Consider the following 9,117-nt stretch of genomic DNA (forward strand, 5'->3'; position numbering starts at 1 on the left):
ACGTGCCCCTGGTCCCTGTAGTGAGTATACCCATCTCAACCAGTCAGACATATAGTCATGTAATGTGCCTGGGCCCAGCCCAGTTCAGTCTGGTTTAGCCCAGTCCCAGGCCACTCACTCATGCCAGTGACAGAGCCAGAGCAGACATGATGCCATCGCTGCAGCGTTACACTAACACAGTGTTACATTACCACAGCCCTGAAGCAAACAGAATATACTAATCACAAGGGCTTTACCATGTGGCCTCTCCCAAACAGGACCAGAAATACACCCCTTAGATCTAACTCTATCCATACGACATCTTATCATCAGCAGTATTATCTGATGATACCTCATTGGTCTTACCGTACCTTGTGTGTGTGTGTGTGTGTTGCAGTGGTCACTCTGTACTCTACCCTGGGGGGTCCGGCCATCACTCACGGTCTGAACGAGACAGAGGTCAGTCACATCATAACCAGCAGAGAGCTACTGGAGACCAGACTCAAGGTGAGAGAACACACACACACACATCTGAAAATGTGTAGATATGATATTAAGAGGTATAGGAAGAAATCAAGAAGGGACAGGAAGAGTGGGAAAGAGGAGTTTATGTGTGGGAGAGAGAGGAGAGGTAAATATGATGCACATTGTGGATCTGGGCTCTGTACTATGCCCACTGTTATCAGTGTGAGATGCAGAGTAGGGCCAGAGATACACAGACCTACACACTGGGTTAGAGACAGACCAACACACTGGGTTATAGACAGACCAACACAGGGTTAGAGAAAGATCAACACACTGGGTTATAGACAGAGACTGACACACTGGGTTAGAGTCAGAGACTGACACACTGGATTAGAGACAGATCAACACACTGGGTTAGAGACAGACCAACACACTGGTTAGAGACAGACCAGCACACTGGGTAAGAGACAGAGACTGACACACTGGGTTATAGACAGACCAACACACAGGGTTATATACACAGACCAACACACTGGGTCGAAGACAGACCAACACACTGGGTTATAGACACAGACCAACACACTGTTTCAGAGACACAGACCAACACACTGGTTATAGACACAGAACGACACACTGGGTTAGAGACACAGACCAACACACTGGGTAATAGACACAGACCAACACACTGTGTTAGAGACACAGACCAACACACTGTTTCAGAGACACAGACCAACACACTGTTTCAGAGACACAGACCAACACACTGGTTATAGACACAGAACGACACACTGGTTAGAGACACAGACCAACACACTGGGTAATAGACACAGACCACACACTGTGTTAGAGACACAGACCAACACACTGGGTTAGAGACACAGACCAACACACTGTGTTAGAGACACAGAACGACACACTGGGTTAGAGACACAGACCAACACACTGGGGAATAGACACAGACCAACACAACTGTGTTAGAGACACAGACCAACACACTGGTTTCAGAGACACAGACCAACACACGTGTTAGAGACACAGAACGACACACTGGGTTAGAGACACAGACCAACACACTGGGTAATAGACACAGACCAACACACTGTGTTAGAGACACAGACCAACACACTGGGTTAGAGACACAGACCAACACACTGGGTTATAGACACAGAACGACACACTGGGTTAGAGACTGACCAACATGCTGGTTTAGAGAGAGACCAACATACTGGGTTAGAGACACAGACCAACACACTGGGTTAGAGACACAGACCAACACATGGTTAGAGACACAGACCAACACACTGGTAATAGACAGGGACTGACACACTGGGTTAGAGACAGAGACTGACACACTGGGTTAGAGACAGACCAACACACTGGTTTAGAGAGAGACCAACACACTGGGTTAGACACAGACCGACACACTGGGTTATAGACAGACCAACACACTGGTTTAGAGACAGACCAAACACTGGTTTAGAGACAGACCAACACACTGGTTTAGAGACAGACCAACACGCTGGGTTAGAGACACGGTCCAACACTCTGGGTTATAGACACAGACCAACACACTGGGTTATAGACACAGACCAACACACTGGGTTATAGACACAGAACAACACACTGGGTTATAGACAGACCAACACACTGGTTTAGAGACAGACCAACACGCTGGGTTAGAGACACAGACCAACACACCTGGGTAATATACACAGACGAACACACTGGGTCGAAGACAGACCAACACACTGGGTTATAGACACAGACCAACACACTGGGTTATAGACACAGACCAACACACTGGGTTAGAGACACAGACCAACACACTGGGTTATAGACACAGACCAACACACTGGGTTAGAGACACAGACTGACACACTGGGTTATAGACACAGACCAACACACAGGGTTATATACATAGACCAACACACTGGGTCGAAGACAGACCAACACACTGGGTTATAGACACAGACCAACAAACTGGGTTAGAGACACAGACCAACACACTGTTTTAGAGACACAGACCAACACACAGGGTTATAGACACAGACCAACACACTGTTTTAGATACACAGACCAACACACAGGGTTATAGACACAGAACGACACACTGGGTTAGAGACACATACTGACACCACTGGGTTGGAGACACGGTCCAACACTCTGGGTTATAGCCACAGACCAACACACTGGGTTAGAGACACAGACCAACACACTGGGTTAGAGACACAGGCCAACACACTGGGTTAGAGACTGACCAACACACTGGGTTATAGACACAGACCAACACACTGGGTTAGAGACACAGACCAACACCCTGGGTTATAGACAAACCAACACTCTGGGTTTTAGACAGACCAACACACTGGGTTAGAGACACAGACCAACACACTGGGTTATGACAGACCAACACTCTGGGTTTTAGACAGACCAACACACTGGGTTAGAGACACAGACCGACACACTGGGTTATAGACAGACCAACACACTGGTTTATAGACAGACCAACACACTGGGTTAAAGACACAGACCAACATATTGGGTTATAGACACAGAACGACACACTGGGTTAGAGACTGACCAACATGCTGGGTTAGAGAGAGACCAAAACACTGGATTATAGCCACAGACCAACACCCTGGTTAGAGACACAGACCAACACCCTGGGTTATAGACAGACCAACAACACTGGTTTAGAGACAGACCAACACACTGGTTTAGAGACAGACCAACACACTGGTTTAGAGACAGACCAACACACTGGTTTAGAGACAGACCAACACGCTGGTTAGAGACACATACTGACACACTGGGTTATAGCCACATACCAACACACTGGGTTATAGCCACAGACCAACACACTGGGTTATAGACAAACCAACACTCTGGGTTTTAGACAGACCAACACTCTGGGTTTTAGACAGACCAACACACTGGGTTATAGACACAGATCAACACTCTGGGTTTTAGACAGACCAACACACTGGGTTAGAGACACAGACCAACATATTGGGTTATAGACACAGAACGACACACTGGGTTGGAGCACAGTCCAACACTCTGGGTTATAGCCACAGACCAACACACTGGGTTATAGACAAACCGACACTCTGGGTTTTAGACAGACCAACACACTGGGTTATAGACACAGACCAACACACGGGTTATAGACACAAACCAACACACTGGGTTATAGACACAGACCAACACACTGGGTTATAGACACAGACCAACACACGGGTTATAGACAAACCAACACTCTGGGTTTTAGACAGACCAACACACTGGGTTAGAGACACAGACCAACATATTGGGTTATAGACACAGAACGACACACTGGGTTGGAGACTGACCAACATGCTGGGTTAGAGAGAGACCAAAACACTGGATTATAGCCACAGACCAACACACTGGGTTAGAGACACAGACCAACACCCTGGGTTATAGACTCCTCCTGAGGAGAGTGACAATGAAGTGTGCCTTATCCCTTTCTTGACAAACCATTTGATGGTTACAGTATAGCTGTCTTAAATACTTCTTTGTGTTTTCTGATTGAGTTTAGTTCATCCTGCTGGAGGTGCCTAGGCTGCAGCACATCATTGTGGTGGACAACACGCCCACCAAGTGGCCCGGTTACCCACGAGGCATCAGTGTCCACAACATGGCCACTGTTCAGGAGCTGGGGGCCAAGCCTGAGAATGGTAAACACGTGTGTGTGTGTGGTGTGTGTGTGTTGTGGTGTGTGTGTGTGTGTGTGTGTGTGTGTGTGTGTGTGTTGTGTGTGTGTGTGTGTGTGTGTGTGTGGGTGTGTGTGTGTGGTGTGTGGTGTGTGTGTTGCGTGGTCACTCTGTAAAATACCCCCCTCCCCCCACATCTCTCCTTCTCGTCTCCTCCCTGTATCTCTGGGTCCATGTTCATGTCAGCATCTGTGTCTATAACCCAGTGTGTTGGTCTGTGTCTCTGAAACAGTGTGTTGGTCTGTGTCTATAACCCAGTGTGTTGGTCTGTCTTCGACCCAGTGTGTTGGTCTGTGTATATAACCCTGTGTGTTGGTCTGTCTATAACCCAGTGTGTCAGTCTCTGTCTCTTACCCAGTGTGCTGGTCTGTCTCTAACCCAGTGTGTTGGTCTGTCTCTAACCCAGTGTGTTGATCTGTCTCTAATCCAGTGTGTCAGTCTCTGACTCTAACCCAGTGTGTCAGTCTCTGTCTATAACCCAGTGTGTTGATCTTTCTCTAACCCATTGTGTTGGTCTGTCTATAACCCAGTGTGTTGGTCTGTCTCTAACCCAGTGTGTAGGTCTGTGTATCTCTGGCCCTACTCTGCATCTCACACTGATAACAGTGGGCATAGTACAGAGCCCAGATCCACAATGTGCATCATATTTACCTCTCCTCTCTCTCCCACACATAAACTCCTCTTTCCCACTCTTCCTGTCCCTTCTTGATTTCTTCCTATACCTCTTAATATCATATCTACACATTTTCAGATGTGTGTGTGTGTGTTCTCTCACCTTGAGTCTGGTCTCCAGTAGCTCTCTGCTGGTTATGATGTGACTGACCTCTGTCTCGTTCAGACCGTGAGTGATGGCCGGACCCCCCAGGGTAGAGTACAGAGTGACCACTGCAACACACACACACACACACAAGGTACGGTAAGACCAATGAGGTATCATCAGATAATACTGCTGATGATAAGATGTCGTATGGATAGAGTTAGATCTAAGGGGTGTATTTCTGGTCCTGTTTGGGAGAGGCCACATGGTAAAGCCCTTGTGATTAGTATATTCTGTTTGCTTCAGGGCTGTGGTAATGTAACACTGTGTTAGTGTAACGCTGCAGCGATGGCATCATGTCTGCTCTGGCTCTGTCACTGGCATGAGTGAGTGGCCTGGGACTGGGCTAAACCAGACTGAACTGGGCTGGGCCCAGGCTACATTACATGACTATATGTCTGACTGGTTGAGATGGGTATCACTCACTACAGGGACCAGGGGCACGTGCAGAGATGAGGGTGTGTGAGTGTGTGTGAGTGTGTACGTGTACACGTGCAAGCATCCCCAATCCCCAAACCAGTGGTGTGAAGTACTTAAGTAAAATTACTTTAAAGTACTACTTAAGTAGTTTTTTGGGTTATCTGTACTTTACTATTTATATTTTTGACAACTTTTACTTCTACTTCACTACATTCCTAAAGAAAATAATATACTTTTTACTCCATACATTTTCCCTGACACCCAAAAGTACTCATTACATTTTGAATGATTAAAATGGTCCAATTCACGTACTTATCAAGAGAACATTCGTGGTCATCTCTACTGCCTCTGATCTGATTCCATTTGTATATTATGTCTGGCTGTTGGAGTGTGCCCCTGGCTATCCGTAAATTTAAAAAACAAGAAAATTATGTCATCGTGTTTGCTTTATATAAGGAATTTGAAATCATTTATACTTTTACTTTTGATACATACAGTTGAAGTCGGAAGTTTACATACACTTTGGGTGGAGTCATTAAAACAACATTTTCAACCAATCCACACATTTCTTGTTAACAAACTATAGTTTTGGCAAGTCGGTTTGGACATCTACTTTGTGCATGACACAAGTCATGTTTCCAACAATTGTTTACAGACAGATTATTTCACTTATAATTCACTGTGTCACAATTCCAGTGCGTCAGAAGTTTACATACACTAAGTTGACTGTGCCTTTGAACAGCTTGGAAAATTCCAGAAAATTATGTCATGGCTTTAGAAGCTTCTGAAAGGCTAATTGACATCATTTGAGTCAATTGGAGGTGTACATGTGGATATATTTCAAGGCCTACCTTCAAACTCAGTGTCTCTTTGCTTGACATCATGGGAAAATCCAATTTCCAGGTACCACGTTCATCTGTACAAACAATAGTACGCAAGTATAAACACCATGGGAGCACGCAGCCGTCATACCACTCAGGGAGGAGACGCGTTCTGTCTCCTAGAGATGAATGTACTTTGGTGCGAAAAGTGAAAATCAATCCCAGAACAACAGCAAAGGACCTTGTGAAGATGCTGGAGGAAACAGGTACAAAAGTATCTATATTCAGCTAAAACGAGTCCAATATCAACATAACCTGAAAGGCTGAAGCCACTGCTCCAAAACCGCCATAAAAAAGACAGACTACGGTTTGCAACTGCACATGGGGACAAAGATCGTACTTTTTGGAGAAATGTCCTCCGGTCTGATGAAACAAAAATAGAACTGTTTGCCCATAATGACCATCGTTAGGTTTGGAGGAAAAAGGGGGAGGCTTGCAAGCCGAAGAACACCATCCCAACCGTGAAGCACTGGGGTGGCAGCATCATGTTGTGGGGGTGCTTTGCTGCAGGAGGGACTGGTGCACTTCACAAAATAGATGGCATCATGAGGAAGGGAATTATGTGGATATATTGAAGCAACATCTCAAGAGATCAGTCAGGAAGTTAAAGCTTGGTCGCAAATGGGTCTTCCAAATGAACAATGACCCCAAACATACTTCCAAAGTTGTGGCAAAATGGCTTAAGGACAAAAAGTCAAGGTATTGGAATGGCCATCACAAAGACCTGACCTCAATCCTATAAAACATTTGTGGGCAGAACTGAAAAAGTATGTGCGAGCAAGGAGGCCTACAAACCTCAGTTACACCAGCTATGTCAGGAGGAATGTGCCAAAATTCACCCAACTTATTGTGGTAAGCTTGTGGAAGGCTACCCAAAACGTTTGACCCAAGTTAAACAATTTAAAGACAATGCTACCAAATACGCACTGAGTGTATATAAACTTCTGACCCACTGGGAATGTGATGAAAGAAATAAAAGCGGAAATAAATCATTCTCTCTACTGTTATTCTGACAATTCACATTCTTAAAATAAAGCGGTGATCCTAACTGACCTAAACAGGACATTTTTGCTAGGATTAAATGTCAGGAATTGTGAAAAACTGAGTTTAAATGTATTTGGCTAAGGTGTATGTAAACTTCCAACTTCAACTGTAAGTATGTTTTAGCAATTACATTTAATTTTATTAAGTATATTTAGAAACTAAATACGTTTAGACTTTTGCTCAAGTAGTATTTTACTGGATGACTTTCACTTTTACTTGAGTCATTTTCTATTAAGGTATCTTTACTTTTACTACAGTATGACAATTGGGTACTTTTTTACATTCCTCCACACAGACATACATACTTCTCATGACCAGCCCCTGTCTGTTTCTCTGGCTAGATAAGTGTATTGTACATCTGCCTTTCTTGATAGCAGTTGGATTTTTAGGTTCTTGGAATACTGTGGGCCAGACAGATGACAAACTCATATGAAGCAGAGTAAAGGCACATCTAAAGGCACATCACATCTACTCTGAGTTAGGACTCTGACAGTAGGACTCAATGGGACCCAGGTCCAGGCTCCCCCAGGTCCCGGCTCCCCCAGGTCCAGGCTCCCCCGGGTCCAGGCTCCCCCAGATCCCGGCTCCCCCAGGTCCCGGCTCCCCCAGGTCCTCCACCACACACACACACACACACAGCACACACACACACAACACAACCAACACATATTCCACACAGTCACACACACACACACATCACGACACACACACCACACACACACACACACACAACACCACACACCACACACAGCACACATTACCTTGACAGAATACCACACGTACACCATACACATTCTATACCAAATTCCACCACATCCCCAAAGCCAGAATCTTCATCTATTGATAGAGTCCATGTTAAGTGCCCACTGATGGTGGGTGGGGATGATCATCTGAGTTGGACATGGCTGGTGAGACGACAGAGAGCGACTCAAACCTCACTTTTCCTTAACTGGACTGTGAATGATGGGAGAGCCTGGAATCGGGGGAACCTGGACTGGGGGAGCCGGGAATCTTGGAGAGCCTGGCCAGGGCGGAGCCTGGAACCCAGGGCGAGCTCTGAACCAGGGAGGAGCCTGGACCTGGGGAAGCCGGGACCTGGGGGAGCCGGATCTGGGAGAGCCTGGACCAGGGGAAGCCCTGGACCAGGGGGAGCCTGAACAGGGGGAGCCTGGCCTGGGGAAGCCGGGACCTTGGGGGAGCCGGGATCTGGGGAGCCTGGACCTGGGGGAGCCGGGACTGGGGAGCGGAGACCTCGGGGAGCCGGGACCCTGGGGAGCCGGGATCTGGGAGAGCCTGGACAGGGGAGCTGGACCAGGGGGAGCCTGAACCAGGGGGAGCCTGGACCTGGGGAAGCCGGGACCATGGGGGAGCCGGGATCTGGGGGAGGACCGTGGACGCTGGGGGAGCCGGGACCTGGGGAGCCGGGACCTGGGGGAGCCGGGACCTGGGGAGCCGGGACCTGGGGGAGCCGGGACCTGGGGGAGCGCGGGACGCTTGGGGAGCCGGGACTGGGAGGAGCTGGACCAGGGGGCTGAACCAGGGGGAGCCTGGACTGGGGAAGCGGGACCTGGGGAGACCGGGATCTGGGGGAGCCTGGACCTGGGGAGCCTGGACCTGGGGGGAGCCGGGACCTGGGGGAGCGGGACCTGGGGGAGCCGGGACCTGGGGGAGCCGGGATCTGGGGGCGCCGTGGACGCCTGGGGAGCCGGGCTGGGGGAACGCCGGTGACCTGGGGAGCCGGGGACCTGGGGGAGCGGGATCTGGGGGAGCCTGA

General features: G+C 48.0%; 1 pseudogene; it reads right to left on the reverse strand.

Annotated features, from left to right (window-relative positions):
• LOC111957991 (uncharacterized) overlaps positions 1-9,117 on the reverse strand; it is a 35,255-nt pseudogene that overhangs the window by 22,014 nt on the left and 4,124 nt on the right.

Source organism: Salvelinus sp. IW2-2015, linkage group LG4p (genome assembly GCF_002910315.2).
Source record: "Salvelinus sp. IW2-2015 linkage group LG4p, ASM291031v2, whole genome shotgun sequence".
In the NCBI taxonomy this organism is placed as follows: domain Eukaryota; kingdom Metazoa; phylum Chordata; class Actinopteri; order Salmoniformes; family Salmonidae; genus Salvelinus; species Salvelinus sp. IW2-2015.